General features: G+C 43.2%; 1 protein-coding gene and 1 long non-coding RNA gene across 12 annotated transcripts in view; one reads left to right on the forward strand and one right to left on the reverse strand.

Annotated features, from left to right (window-relative positions):
- GPHN (gephyrin) overlaps positions 1–16,234 on the reverse strand; it is a 693,379-nt gene that overhangs the window by 193,578 nt on the left and 483,567 nt on the right. The gene's annotated exons all lie outside the window — the stretch shown is intronic.
- LOC109298875 lies at positions 3,291–11,692 on the forward strand. The gene is made up of 2 exons (XR_002097722.1): positions 3,291–3,532; positions 10,238–11,692. It is a non-coding gene; the product is annotated as an uncharacterized LOC109298875 (long non-coding RNA).

Genomic DNA, 16,234 nt, shown 5'->3' on the forward strand with positions numbered 1-16,234 from the left:
AACTTAATAAAACTCTTATAGGGTGCTTTGTGGTTATGGGACAAAGAATGCGTCATAGAATTATATGTCCATGCTGGTGGCGATGTCTTCCTTGGCTGTGGGGGGCAGGAACATGAAGTGCAGCCACAAGTAGCCCTCCAAGCAGCGGTGGAGGTTGCGGGGAAGCCCAGGCTTGCTCCCTGCATTGTTGAAGCTCAGGGTCCCATGCCAGGTGTACAGGTGCACCCAGGACACCATGGCAATCAACAGCAGGGCGCAGTGGGTCGGGCACCCTTCAATCCACACAAACAGCTCCTCATACACCACTGACAACATGAATAGCAGGGGCACACTCAGGAAGCAGTGCTGGCACACCAGGGGGTGGCCCCAGGGCACCTCCCTGGAGAGGCCCCCTGTGGGGAGGGCAAAGGCTTGGGCAGCTCCTTGTTCCAGTCATGCAGGAGCCCTGTGCCCCCTGAGCCTGGCTGCCATGGGCTGGGTGGCAGCACAGGAAAGTGGTTGGCCTGCAGGAGAAGACTGGGGGGAGAAGGGTCTGGAGCTGTGGTACCAGGTGCTGCTAGGAGCCTAGCCTGTCCTGCGCTGGGAGTAAGTGGGGATGGGGTGTTTGGCTGATGGCTGCCTAAGCCTGGGGCTACCTGGCCAATTTACCATGATCCCTGGGCACCCGTGAATGCCCAGTCCCCCTATCTGAGGCCATGCAGTGCATGGCCCCTAGTACAGACCATCTTATCTGAGAAATATTGCAAACTCTCACAAACAGCTTCTTTCTTATGGCTCTGCAGGTCCTGCAGCTGCACACAGGGGAGAGGCCACACTTGGCAGGAAAGCATGGTGGCCTCAGCACATCCTGGAGGGCACCGTACACCTCCAGGATGGCCTACCTGGTGGCCAACATAGAAGGGGTTAGTGGGCATGGCCAGCTTGAGCAGAATGAGGGCGAGCCAGGTGTCTGCAGGGAGGGATGGGCACATGGTGGTATCCTGCCACTCCAGATGGGGCCAGAGCTGCTTGAGGAGGCTCCAGAAGCAGACCCAGGTCATGGGGAACACCTTCAGCCACTGCTCATTGTCCCAGGTGTGCTGGATGATGTGCAGTCACCAGGCCTGGATGGCTCAGGAAGCCCAGAGGTGGTGGGGTTGTAGGCCCAGGAAGGTGACGGTGGATCCAGTGGTGGCATCCAGAAGCCCATTTTTGGCATCCCTGCCAGTGGCAGCTGTGCAATGGAGGTGGCAGCACTGAGATAGTGTGCTGCAGCCAAGCAGGTGGTCTGCATGTAGGGGAGCTATGAGGGCCCAGATGGCCAGGGGGTGGTCAGTGTGGTGGGCCAGCAGGGCCAGTGCAGCAGCCATAAGAAGCCTAGTATGCTGGTCATCACTGCCAGGGACACAGGTTGGAGCAGCCATAGCGTGTGGAGGCAGAGTGGGCAAGGAGAGAGCTTCTGCGTGATATCCCTGTGGTGGGCATGCTGCTCCTGGCCAGGAAAGTGGCTGGTCAGAGAACAGGACTGCCTTTTGAAGATGGCTGCCAAGTGCTAACAGTTGCAGCTGGAGCCTTGAGCTCTTCCTGGTGGCTGCAGGGAACCATTGCAAGGCTGCAGGAAGTTTGGTACTAAAAGCAGCAAATCTGCTGCCTAGTCCCTGCAGGTATAGATGCCTGCCTGGGAGTGTTTAAGCCACAGAAGTTTACTTGTGAGTAAACTGGTTCTGGATCAAATTCACGTGTAGATAAGCCCAGCAAAGTGCAAGACCGAGATAAAAGACTAGATATAAATGAGCAGAGGCATTGTTAGCCATGTTAGTCTGAAGTCAAGTAGAAGGCAGGGTAGATTTGTATTAGCACATGCTTTAATGGGCTGAAGCATCTGATGAAGTGAGGTTAGACAAGAGGTTACTCTTTTGCTAATAGAATGGTTTGGATAGCCATGATCCTGTCTCAGGCAGGGGTGGGACTAGATGACATCTGAAGATCCCTTCAAGGCCTATTTTTCAATGATTCTATGATAGTTTGGTTAGCTGATAAGATGCAAATCTACCCTGTAGATCTAAATGAACTAGCTTGAGTGCTATCTCTAAATGATACTTCACTGTATAGTTTAGATATATGCATGGACATATATAGGCCAAGATTTTCAAAGCCCCCAGTGTTATTTGGACACCTACTTATGATTATAATTAAAAGTAACTGGGCATCCAAAACCCCAGGTAACTGAGAATCTCAGCTGTGCAGTTTAGGGATCTATTCTCATTCATTATGTTGCTGACAGTAACAGTTAGATAATCATGCTTTACTGAACCTCAGACTCTCTGCTTCTTTGAGGACACAGCAATTTGGCAATAAGAGAGCAGTATGGTGAGGATATTTGAGAACGTTAGCAAACCATAACATCATTAACCAAGTCTTTCAAGTTCAGTGCTGCTCATCTGCGGGCAGTTGTGATGACTTTAGGGGAATTTCTCTATACAAAGTATGAATTGTCTGAGGTTATGTAAAGTGACCAACTATACTTTTCTGCTAGGTCTGTGCCAAGGTATCTCCTTAAATGACTGTTTTTTTCCTGAATGTGGACACTCCAAAATGTTTTTTGGCACCAGAGTACCACTGAGATGCTAAAGTACTCTGTAGTTTCCCCTCACTTTCTGAAGCAGCTGCAAGTGTATTTTTGTCTAGACCCTGGGACTATATCCTGAATTTTAGCCCCTCAAATTTTGTGCTTTGTCACATGAACTTTCTGTGTGTTTCTTTACAATGTCCAAATTCCATTTTGAATGTGCGGCCCTTTGTAAGGAACACATTAGGGGCTTTGCCATATGTGTCTCCACCTTGTACATATCTTCCATTATGTTGTTGCTATAAATGTGTAATTAAATAACAGAAATTCTGGACTAAGTTGCAGAAGTGGGGCTAAAAGCAGAAGGCCCCAAAAGCCTGTTTCTGAGTGAATGCAATGTGAACCTTTGCAGGCAATTAGCTTGGTCAGCAAAGAAAAGAAAGCAATTAACATGCCCAGCTGAATCAGATCAGATTAAACAGAGCACAAGGCCTTAAATTAGATGATACAAATTTACAACTATATCACAGATTATACATGTTAATAGAAATAATGGATGTAACCAAATGTATTAGATGTAGTTTTAATAGATGTATTTGTGTTAGGTGTCCTAGATAGGTTGTAAAAAAAACAGAGCAGCCCTGCCAATGACAACCATAAATAATTTAACCAAAACAAACTCGTGGCACTTAACATTCCACCTTGGTGAAGGAAGGTGATAAGGAATCAGTCCTTCCAGAAGTGTAACATTCACAAGAACATAAATCCACATCCACAAGAAAACTGGTTCAGTCCAGTTCCAAAAGTTTCAGCAAAACAAAGAAATTTGAATACATCTCATCAAAGTGTGACTAAATGTATACAATGACTGTGCATCTGTGGTTGTAAACCTGGGGAATTTGGGGAATAATGGACCTGTGTTGTTGGGGGAACTCAACAACGAACAAGAGCTCAGAGATCCCAGCGTCCAGCCTACATCCAAATGTAAGTATGCTTTTGTATTTACATTGTCTCGTCTGAATACTACTTAAACTTGTTAGCTTTCCAATAAAGTGATTCTTTTAAAAAGAGGCAGGCATGCTCAATCTTTATTCCAAGGCCCTATCTGACAACGTGAGCTCCTTTTGTCTCAATTTGGGTATAGAGAGTATCGTCATTTTTTTCTTGTCTATTGGTCTGATATGCTATATGATAGTAGCACAGACCTACCAACAGAAAGCTGTTAAAAAGAACAGTCCTCTCTTTGGATACAAACATTTGAGACAAGAAGCTAGCATTAATCAAAGAGAAATGGGTTGTCAGAGTAAAGTTTGCCTTGACAATTTTGTCACTTGCCAGTAATCTGTCCTTACATATTGCGGGATAATCAAGGAATCAATTGTTGAAGGGATAAGAACATTATAAATTGGCAGGAGCTGAGGTATTTGTTTCCTGTAAGACAGGGGTTTACAACCTTTTTTTGGTCGGGGTGCCCCTGGCAGCTGGTTGAGAGGCAGGGAGTCCTCCAGCAGCCGATCAATGAGCAGGGGGCGGGAGACAGCAGCCAGTTGACGAGAGGTGGGGTGGGGGGGGATCTTGGCACAAACCTGGAAGTGCCAGAGGCTTCTCTTTGCCACTGCTGCGTACCCCCTGGGGCCTTCCAAAGTACCCCCAGGGGTATGCGTAGCCCCGGTTGAAAACCCCTACTGTAAGGCATTTCAGAAGCTCAAGTTAAGGGAGAGCTGCTCAGTGAGACAAAAGGAAACCATGCCTTCCTAAATACAGACAGACCCATGGGGGCATGAGCTAGACTGAAGAGCATTACATTTGGTGGATCTGTTGTTTTCTAATGGCCTATAATCCAGCAGTTCCCAAACATGGGGTCTCACGAAAGTGGGGTCACAACAAATAGAATAGTGGAATCGTAAGTTCCATGAAGCTGCTAATTCCATCAAGGCTGTAATTCTCTGTGTGTCTGCAATTACTGGGAGGTACAGCTTTATTGTGCCTCAGCTGCTCTGCTGAACTGTTCCTGTTCCTGCAGTTACCTTGTGATAAGTGAAAGCTGAACCAAAGCAATTTAGTGGTCTTAGACTCAGGGATAAACAATCTTTGTGTAGCTCTCATGATCGTGTAAGAGCAGGAAAATGAAAAGTACTACAGATCAGGTTATTAATTATGGACACACGGACACTTATGGTTGTAGGGTTGGGTATTTGACAGATCAAATAAAATCTGGTCAATTGACCAGTCAAATATTGGTAAAAAATTGTAAACAATTACCAGTGGGTCCAAATAATAAACAGAAAAAGCACAATTTTTCCATCAAGTAACGTGTCAAAAACAATAAAAAAACCCCATATTTCTGTCAAGAAAATGATAAAAAATGTAATTTTTTAGTAAAATTGTCAATATTTGACCACTCCATTGACCAGCTTGCCAACCCTACATGGTTGTTCTAGTAAGTCCTCACTCCCATTGATGGAGGTCATGGGTTATATGCCTGAATTACCAGGAGATGGAGATGTACCATATGTCACCTGCTTCAGAGAAACTGTCCACTGACTCTCACTTGCCCTGCGGGGAGATGAAAACTCGGGCAGATTTCTTCTAAATGAGACAGGGTTGAATTGCTTCAGTTTCACTTGCACTTACTACACAGTAACTGGAGGCACATAAACAATTCATATGCTCACAGTTAAAAGGGGAAAGAGGTGTTACTTGTATCAACTACTCCTTGGTAATGTGGAAATTTTTACATATTTAATGAAATTTAGTTAAAGCGCCCTCGCCACCATTTTGAAGCACAGGGACATTGACTACCCATGATGCTGAGGCTACTGGAGAGTGCCAATTAGCACACTCCAGCAGACTCGATTAACTGAGTTTACTCTGACGCGTTCTAATTAGAATGTGTTGGAGCAGGTGTTGGGCATGCATATAGGTGAATGTATGTCTATAGGTCTCTGCTCCTGTTCTGTGGTAAGTAAAAGATAAGCTCTATTTTGTTTAGGGGTTGCCTGTCCAGATTTTAATTTTACCACAGAGTAAGAGCATGCACAGGTCGCTAGTGTGGAGCAGATGTTAACTGTAGGTACACAAACAGCAGTATGCGTATGGGATTATACAAAATTATTACACCGTAGGTGATAGGGCTGTACGAAATTTCACTGGGTGTTTCATTTCAAAGCTGTTTTGATGCATGTTGAGCTCGAAACAGAGAAATCAAAACAAAACAAAACAAAAGCCTTCAAAACAGCTTCAAAATGAAACAAGGGCACTTAAAATGTTTTGAAAGTTTTGAAACAGTTCATGTTTCAAAGCTGGGCTTACCTAGCTTCAACACCGGTTCCAGCCGGCAGCAACAGTCTCCTGTCATCCGGTGCAGATCTGGGGGCTGCGCCCCACAGGAGGATTCTGGCACAACCCCTAGCCCTCCCACAGGTGCGGGCCCCTGGATCTGTGAAGATGACAGCATGTTGTCACTGCTGGCTGGGGCCAGCAGTAGCACCAGTCTTCCTGGTGTTCAGCACAGGCTGTACCCAGTGCCAGTCCCAGCCACCAGCAGTAGCCTTCTTTCATGCAGCAGGCAGATCGAATGGCTGCAGGCTGTGCTGGACTCCTCCCGTGGGTGTGGGACCCTGGCCTTTTTGGTGCTGGTTGCGGGCTGTGCCCAGTGCTCATCCCAGGCAGCAGCAGGAGCCTCCTGTGATCTGGCAGGCAGATCAGGGGCCCACACTCCCACGAAGAGTCCAGCACAGCCCACAGCCTTCCTGGGGGTCTGGGCCCCCAGATCTTCCTGCAGGATCACAGGAGGCTGCCACTTCTGGTAAGTGACAGGACTTTTTCTTGTCAACATCTTGAGGTGCGATTTCCTGGAAACCTCTGCACCTTCCTCCTTGAAACTTGGCAAGTTTCATGCCCTCAGAAGGGGCTACCATCCCTGCAAGTTTCATCAAGAATCAGGCAAGAAATGATAAAGTTATAGGCAGTTTTGTGCTTCCCCATTATAGCTTATGGGCGAAACGTCAAAACAGCAAAACAGTTTTGATGAAGCGAAATGGAACAGTGCTTTTGAAATGAAACAAAACTCAAAACAAAACACTGTTTCATTGAAATGTTGAAACGGAAGTCAAAGTGGAATGGTGCTGTTTCGCACAGGCCTAGTAGGTGGGATTGAGGCTGGAAAAAAGATCAGGAACTGCTGCTATAACTCCTTGTGTATTTTATTCTGTAAATAAAAAAGATGGTATGTTTAGAAACTCTGGGAAGTGCATATCTGCTCACATACGATCTGCTGCCTGAAGATCAGAATGCTGGGAAAGTGGTTGTTTTAAGCTCTGGGTGAAATTTGAAACTGGACTGAGTTCTGGGACTTAGGAGAGATTGCTAAATGGAGGGCAAGTCTAGAGACAAGGAGGCAGTGCCTGGGCTGTTCATACCCCAGAAACTTAAAAATATTGGGAGGTCAGGGGCTGGATCTCCTTATTGCAGTTTGGTGAACACCACCACAAGGGGCATTTAGCCAGATTTTACCCAGATCAGTATGCAAAATGTGGGCAACCTCTTTCTCTTTCTGTGAGATTGCCAGAGGACTGTATGATGTGGATACATTGAAGTGAGCAACTGTATTATATACAAAGGATTTCCTTATATTTACAGATAATGAAAATATGTTTCAAGAGTCAAAAAGCACCCTTAGCTAATATTTTAGTCAACACTAAAATATCATATTTGAATAGTGCAAATTCAAAGGAAGAATGTAAATAACTGATGAACCCACTGCACTGAATCATTTGCATACGATACATTGAGTGAACTAGCAATATCTTGTGATTTTGGTCAATTTGAATTTTGTGTGTATGTGTGTACATAAAAGACCACACATCACCCTGTATAAAACAGTATTTACCTATGGTCAGAGAAACAATAATTCATTGTACAAGACATCTCAGAGCTCAGAATAGCTTGTTTAGGTCCTGATGCTTCAATATTTCCTGGCTCAGTGAGGACATAATGAACAGTGCTGACCACAGAAGCAAGTTGTGGCTCCTGGACTTTATGGCTAGGGACAGAAGTTACAAATAAACCGGTATAAGGTTCAGAAGCTGGTTCAAATCTGTAACACAATAGAAGTTCAGTGCACATAAACTGCTTTCAACATGGCTGAAACCAGTTTAAGATAAATGTAGATGGATGTGGTATCAGATTTACCTGATTTAGGTTAAATCAGTTTACTGAATTTCTGTCCCAGATCCCCTCCAGATTCAAGTTAACTCACAGTCTCCTAGCATCCCAGGATGCTTTGCACCTCCCTTGCAAACCCCCGCCTTCACAGGGTGGGCAAGTTAGCCTTGGCCCAAGCTGTTTGATCCAGCTGAGCAGGGAAGTGTACTCTAGAGCCCCCTGACTTCTGGCCTGGGCCACTTCAGGCATGTGACTGCATTTCCAGAGTCAAAAGTAATTGTTCACTTGCTTATCAGCTCAATCTACGCAGCTTAGACTAACCTGTGAAGACTGAATTGATTGAGCCTTAGGCTTTTTGACTGTCTGTACTTAGCCTATGACACCAGTCCCTGGTAGAAGTCCAGCAACAGGAGACGATCTAAATTCCATCAAAGATGAAAGGTTCATGGGAAAAAATGCACTCCAACATGCTCCCACCCTACCCAGGCCCTGCTTCTAAAGCCTCCTGAGGCATAGGTGGCTTTGCCAGCTGTCTGCTATCAGCAAGTTTCTCTATGCAAATGAGATTCTCTGTTAGCTCTCTGGTCTTTTAAAAGTCTTTTTTACAACTCTCCGTGGACCAAGGAATTTAGCCTATAAGGTGTATGATACCACATACCACTGAAGTGTTCAGTGACCCTTAATTAACCTGGAAAACCAGTTGTGATTTATAAATATTCTGGAATGGAGATGGGATGAACTAAATGGTGAATTCCAGAAACCTGTTCAACAAACTTGTCCAGGAATTATTCTTTACTCAAAGGCCTGAGGTAAATTAACAGATGATGTCACAAAGTTATGGTATGGCCATATCTAGACTGCAGGGTTTCTGTGCTTGGCAGTGGCATCCTTAAACAGGCTGCACTGTTCCACCCAGGCTACCTCCTACACCTGAGAGTGCAGTTGCCTCAACAGGGTGTCAAAGATGGGCTAATTAGTGGTGCTGTTCTTGGTATGGTTCAGAAGTGGTTACAATGTTACAGTTTAGGAGATTATCTGCACGGAACAACGTAGTGTGCCTGTGGGCACTGACGGCAGGCACAGCAAATTTGCAGTTTAGATATGGGCTGTGTGGCAAAGACACAAGAATAGCCTGAAGCATGTAACACGCTTGCTATGCCCTTACAGAAGTGGTGAATTAGAAATTGGGTAAGGTGCGAGAAGTCAGAACTTCTGAGGAAGTGCATGAGGGAAAAGCAAATGTATGCTGATAGTGCCAAAAAAAGGAGACTTGAAGAGATCAGATTTATAAGCCTAAGAGAAATAAATAAAACTTTGGTTAGAGTATATCACATATACTTGCCACTTGTATTTTCCATGCCATATAGGGATTAAAAGTTTTCACTAAACCTGATGCTAGGAAAGATTACTGACAAGTAGTAATATCACCAAAATTCAAGGATCTGACAACCTTCATCATTTACTTTGGCTGTTATGTTCTGTAAAGTTCCTTTTTACCTTCAAGCCTTCCTTAGGCTTATCAGACCATTCCTAGAAGGTACCTATATTACATGCTATAATTAAACTGCAATATTGGAAATCTTTTCCAAATTTTCTACCCTTGCATTCATCCCACTGGTCTTTGTCAAATCCCCTTCTACCATTCTAAGCAATTTCTCTTTTCATTTTGATACACTGAACTGAGATTACTAAACCATAAACGGGAACAAGTAGGTATCACAGTTAAAGGATGTTTCTCAAACAAACAAACAGTGACTGTCTCAGATATACACAAGAAAATTAAGGAAAGATTTCCCCAGAAGGGGAAAAAAATTGAAAAAAAATGTGTAAGAAAATAGTCTAGAAGATATTTCCTAATAATTTTATTAAAGTTTTGAGTCATAACTATGTCTGAAACAGAGAAACTCTTGAGAAAGCATACTTTTCAATGCCAGGTAAAGGTTCAGAAACAGCTAAATAACATCTTCCCTCCCCACTTAAATTCGAAAAAAGGCAAATTCATGTGCAAAAATGTGACTCCAACCTGTTCAAGTAACTCTCCAAGAATGTCTAATCTGAGGGGGTAATTTTCATTTAGCCATTTCAAAAATGAATTAAATAGACAAGCAAAATGTAAGTTGTATGTATCTGATTTAACTACAACAACCCAGCATTATAACAAAAAGAAAGAAGTTCAGATGTTAAAGGGATACTTTTTCAGTGTTATAAACATCGCTCTTTAGCTCTTTAATTGAATTGATATTAATCAGCTAAATATGTCATTACACCTGTATTACCTTGACATTTTTGGAAACATAGTCATATAAACCCATAGCTGACAAAGGCATCAGGGCTGTGTCATGGTTTGTTTGGTTTTGGTCAATATTGTAGGCACACAATGCAGAGGAATTTAAATACTATTTTCTTACAAAATGCCTTCAAGGGACAGTCATACAAAACTGTTAGATTGACAACTAGTGTTCAAAATAAGACAATTCCCTGTAGTTCTGCAGTTCATTTTCCATTTTCTTGTCATCTACACAGAACTACAGAAGAGAACAAGCTTTGGATCGATATTCTATTTAACAGAAAGTGGCAAAACTAAATAAGAATGTCCTTAAATGCAGTCAAAGCACTTCAAGCAGATAATGTCAAACACTCACGGCTGGCTCAGAATACAAAGAGCTGGAGCAATGCCATCCAAATCTTAAGTGAATGAACAAAATGGTGGGCTTTTGTCATTAGGATGGAAGAAAACCTGATAGGGACTGGAGGACTAAGAAAATCCCTGCCTAAAAGGTGTATTTAACTGAATGAAAAAATGTATTCAGAAATTAAACAGCTAACCTTAAATTCATTGCTAACATTCTGCACAATCAATCTAGTAGCCCTTTCCAACACCTCAGGTTTCTGATTATGGCAGTGCTTACTAGTCATTTTGATTTTATAATATAAATGGGTTCTGGTATATCATGGACTGCAAAACAGTTCCCAGAGTTAATCTGAAAGACATTTTCTAAGAGTATTTAGAACCATGTTGAAACCCCCAAATTTCCTTTCAGGTGTCCCAGACGCTCCACAAAGAAGACAGAGATGTCTAGACATACATTTGGGGTAGGGAGTACATATGGGTAAGAGTCAGCATTTATTTTAAAGGAAATTAGTGACTACTATAGCCTTGGGAGTTTATGAATGTCATCTATATTATCTTGTTCTATAATAAAGTAGATAAGTCACTTAACTATAAATGGTTAGTTTTGATTTTGGGATAATGTGAGACTTGCCAAAAATCAAGCTGAGTTAGACCTTGCAATGGAAATTAAAAATAAAGAGTAAGAGAACCGTTAGTCATCTAACCAAAAAGAGAACAAGGAAAGAAGTGAAGTGGGTCTAAGTAATGTCCAGAAACAGAATGAATATTTTTAGTTAAGTTTTCAAGAAAGATGTTAAGGATAATGAGCAAAAGCAGGATGGCTAATGGCAATCTTTGATAACCCTTTTTTTTTAAGACAACAAAAATTCAGGATGAGGATTTGTGAAAGAATTGTAAATGGGTAAGGCAATCGCTAAAGGAGAGATAACGGGATTGTGCCAGAAAAGGAATTTTTGGATTAAAGGAAGATAGTGGATTTCCACAAGGATTGATTCTGGAACTGATTTTATAAAATATTTCCATTAATGACCCTGGTGCAAAAAACTGAAGTGTGCTAATGAAATTTGCTGAAAAGACAGAGGAAGAGGCATCGTTAATAAATAAGACTACTGAAGTATCATGCAGGAGGAACTAAATGACCCTGGAGCTATATAAATTGAGAGAGATGTAATAGTACAAAGTCATGCCCTTACGGATTAACAATAATTTACACTATATGCTGGGAGCTCACCAGTTGGAAAAGATGCAGAAGGAAAAAACCTTGTTGGAGTAGTGAGTCCAAGGATAACTATGAGTCACAAACATGATATGGCTTAAAAAGCTAAACATAATGCCTCGACAAATATTGAGAACAGTATTCCCAGTATAGATAGAGAAGTAATAAGCCATTATGCTAGATACTCAGGAGATCACATGTCTCCTTTGTCCTGGGTCGGGTAGATTCTGCCTGCTAAGATACTAGACTGTTCTTCTATGATCAAAAGTTTCTGTAATGGAACCTATTATAGCTCAACATGCAGAAGCAAGATGAATTTGTTTTTGAAAATATAACATTCATGAAGAAATAAAAATAAATTAATACTAAATGAAGATAATTATGTTCTGAGTTCTCCTTAGGACCCACACATATTGAAAGTGCCTGCAGGTTCATGAATGTCTGTATCTCATCATTGCATGACAATGCATTTTAAGGCTTTTGTAGAAAACACTTCTAAAATATGAGAACTTGGGTATTGCTAAGATGAGAGAGAATAGAAAAATGTCACCAGCGTAAAACAAAAATGCAATGTTGGTAAAAACTAGCCAGCAAGATGTTTTTTTTAACTGTGACTATTACCCACTAGGAACCAGGCTCAAGAAACGTATACAATTTAGCTGCAGCAAGGTGGAGGTCTCTCCAAGGCTAAAGGTTCTCTGTTCCACAGGGAATTCAGTTACCTCTCCAGGTGCCTTTACTTTATTCACTTACACTGTGGTCTGCATATTGTTGAATTTTTTATTTGAGCTACGAATGGTGGTTTTTGGACGGTGCTTTTTAATAATTTTCTTTAGTATCTGTCCTCTGCTCTCATTCTACAATACCCACCCTGCCACAGAAACATTAAGGATACTAGTGCTAATAACTTCCCTCTACGAGGAAGCAAGGTGGCAATATATTTGTAAAATTCAGCCACAGCATCCCTTAACAGGTTTCTCCTTTCCCTCTATAGCAGTGATACTGAACCAGGGTACTGTGGCACTCTGGGATGCTGCAACATGCTTTTAAGGGTAGTGCAGGATGTGTGCATCCTCCTGGAAGTGGCTTGAAATGACCTGTCACTTTCTTGCACTAGGGTCTTGTGACACTGCTCACAGTAGGGAGAAGCTAGCTGACCATGGAGCAGTCTGGGGAGGACATGTTTTGTAGGGAATGAGTTGCAGTTACTTGCAAGCAGTGTAGGGAGAAGCAGGAGCCCCAGAGTGAGTAGGAGGCAGGCACAGAGGCCCAAGACTACAAGGTAGGGCTGGGAGCAGGTGAGAAGCCAGTGCTTAGGGCTGCATCCTCACTGGGGTGCTGGACAGCTCCCACAATCTATTCTCTGCCTCTCTCCCCTCAGACCAAGTGTGCACCGATTGACCCCAGCTTCCCAAGCAGTCTCCAGGGGCCAGCTCCTGCATCCAACCTGCAGGAAAAGAGGCTTTGCTTGGGGACTTGCAGCAAGTGTCTCTGTTCCTGAATTGTTGGTGTGAGACTGCTGGTGCCAAACAGAGGGTAGCAACTGCTCTGTTGGTAAAGAAAGGAAGTTACAGTACCTCACAAATGTGCTGCAAATCATGGCTCCCACCATGTAATCCAGTTATTCTCAACTGGGGGATGGGGAGCCACCAGTTCTTTTGAAAGGTACCATAAGGTGTTAGGAGATAAGTAGAAAAACTAAGCAGATAAGCAAAGGCTCACACTTGTCCCTGGCTGGACATTCCTTTTCACCACACCCCTCTGAAAGGAAGTAAAGACTGTAATCTATTCAATATCTTCATCAATGATCTGGAAGATGGTATAGAGTGCACTCACAGCAAGTTTGCAAATGACAGCAAGCTGGGGGGAATAGTAGATATGCTGGATTCAGAGAGACCTAGAAAAATTGGAGGATTAGACCAAAAGAAATCTCATGAGGTTCAATGAGGACAAGTGCAAATTGTTTTCATTTTCTTAATTTAAAAAATATCTAAAAGATTTTTTAAAAGAGATCTAATCTAAGGAAAAGGGATTTCAGAAAGAAAAATGCCCATTCATAAACACGTCACTACTTATTTTGTATAACGTTCTGAAATGGTGGGGGAAGGCACTAAATTCAGAATTATGGTGGAGTGCTTTGAGTTTAAACAGGTTGAAACTCACTGCTCTACATAAAATCTTTTAGAAAAAGCTATGTCATATTACTATTCTTATTCATTATTTGTTTTTTTGGCATTGCCAAGGAGCCCCCTAGCAAAGAACAGGAGCTTATTGTGCTAATTTATAGGACCAACAGACAGGATGCAATGGTCTGGCAAAACGAACATGTAAAGTGGCAGTGGAGTGAAAGATGAAGTAATAAAATGTAGTTCATCAGAAAAATGGTAGTCTCAGCTTGCCAATAGTCTAACTCATGCAATTAGAAGAGGATTAAGGCAGACGGAAAGTACATCTTTCTGCAAAGGGGAAACTAAAATATGAGAGGAGAAGTCTACTGCAAGTGGATCAATAATTATTTTCTGTGTTGTACTTTCCACATTGCCATGTAGTAAGTAATATCCTGCAAAGGAGGTTTTACAGGATTTTGCCATTTGAAATATTTTGAAAGAGACTGACAAGAGCACCCTACAATGACGTGAGGTCTAGTTAGTAATATCTTCTAATCTCATGAGGGGATAAGTCAATTGCTACATTCCACACTTCAGCTGTATGGACCAATCAAGTGCTTCTGAAATGCATCCTCTGGCTCACGTGGCAATGCTGGCCTTTGTGGCAGCTTTGCCTTTGTGTGAGGCTATCTTAAACTCTTGTGAAAAAGAGATAAAAATAGAACACATCTCACATCTGGCAAGTGTTCAAAAGTGTTGTGAAGTTTGTTGTTGTAATCCTGGGATAAAATGGAATTTGGAGAGAAGTGAAGGGAACAAGTTATCTTTGTGAAACTCTGTACTTACTTTTCAGGTGAAATTTAGTGAAAGATCAAACACTGTGTTCTTAGAAAGCAAAAACTGAAGATAGAGCAATAATACTTCTTGCATTATATCATATGATTAAGGTCTTCCAGTTATGAGAACACGTCCTAGTTCTAAACATCTTTTTGCTCTTCACCAGGTGTTCTAATACCACAATACACAAACTTTACCCCATGAAGTGACCCTGATATGTGGAGGTTGACTGAAGAGCACCACAGGAAGAGAAAACCTGAAGTCCTGGGGAGTTTCCAGAGATCGCTCCTGGTTACAGGTCAGAGATTTAAACAAACACTTGTAGCAAGACCAAGAGGAAGAAAGCAGTATTTCCATAGACTTTTCTTGACTCCATTTCTTCAACACATTGAAGGAAGAAAAGATTGAATAAAGAATAATGGAAGAGAAGATAAACAATCATTCCTTACTCAGACCCTTGCAAAGGAATTTTCAAAAAAAGATTTGGGCCTGGGAGTTGCAGAATAGAACCAGGAAGAGTCATCACTGAGGCCAGCTAGTTTATTGAAAGGTATCCTAACCTCTGGCAAAAACTTGTAAAACCTTGAAGCATGGGATTCTACTCTCATAAAGTTAGCCATCTGGAACTGAATCAGTATTTCACAGTTTCTCCATTTCTGTGGGTGCGTATACACATGCATTTAGTCTGGGATCAGTTTACTCACAAGTAAATGCTCCTGGGCAGGCAGCTACATGTGCAGAGAAGCAGGAGCAGATTTGCTGCTAATGGCAGCAAATTGCTCCTGTTTCCTGAGGCTCTGCAATGGGCCTCTGCCACCAGCAGGGTGCTAGCTCAGGGGCTGGCAGGGAGAACCAGGCCAGGAACTGGCCGGGGCTAGGATATTAAACCCTGCTCCCAGGGGCTGCCTGCTGGTGGGACAGGGATGGTGCGTGTCCCCCTGCCCTGGCAGCAGGGAGCTCCTGGCTTCAGCTCCCTGATCAGGGGCAGGGGACTTAGAAAGAGCTGCAGGGGTGGGGTAGGTCCCAGCCCCCTGCCCCAATGCATGGGTGGGGCAGCTAGCACTGGCAAATGGGGGTTGGGAGATGGGGCTGGGACCTACCCCAGCCCCATGCCTAGATTTCCCAGTTGGGGCATGAGGCTGGGACATGTACCTGACCAGCATAGTTCCCAGCCCCTGCTCCATGGTTACAGGGTGGAGGCTGGGGAACTTGTTCCCCGCACAGCTCCATGAGCGTGGAGCTGGGTGGGGTACAGGCTGGGGAGCTTAGTTCTGAAAGTCCCTGCCCGGGCTCTGATAGCAAAGCCCACCCTAGCAGCAGGCTGGGCCCAGGGGCAGGGAGCAATCTCCTGCCCCCAGGAGGCTGGCTGACTGGGAGAAGATTTGCTCCCAGTCAGGTGCGAACATGAGCACAACTGCACCGTTACTAATCAAAAGTAAATTAGCTACTTGCCCTTGCAGGTATCAAATTTACTTGTGATTAGCAAGGTTTATTGTGCAGTAAGCATGTGCACGTGTACATACACAAGCTTACTGTGTAGTGAACTATGCTACTGTGCAGTAAAGCATCTCGTGTAGATGTGCCCTGTATGTACCAATAGTAATGCGATCAAGGGAGTAGATTAGAACAGAACTGAAAGTCATATTGAGGCCATTTCCATGTATCTGTAGGCAACTCTTTATCCAAAAGTACCCGCAGGAGTATTCACCCTAGCCCCTAATCAATAC

This window comes from Gavialis gangeticus, unplaced genomic scaffold, assembly GCF_001723915.1.
Source record: "Gavialis gangeticus isolate Ggan-Ray unplaced genomic scaffold, GavGan_comp1, whole genome shotgun sequence".
NCBI classification, from domain to species: Eukaryota; Metazoa; Chordata; order Crocodylia; family Gavialidae; genus Gavialis; species Gavialis gangeticus.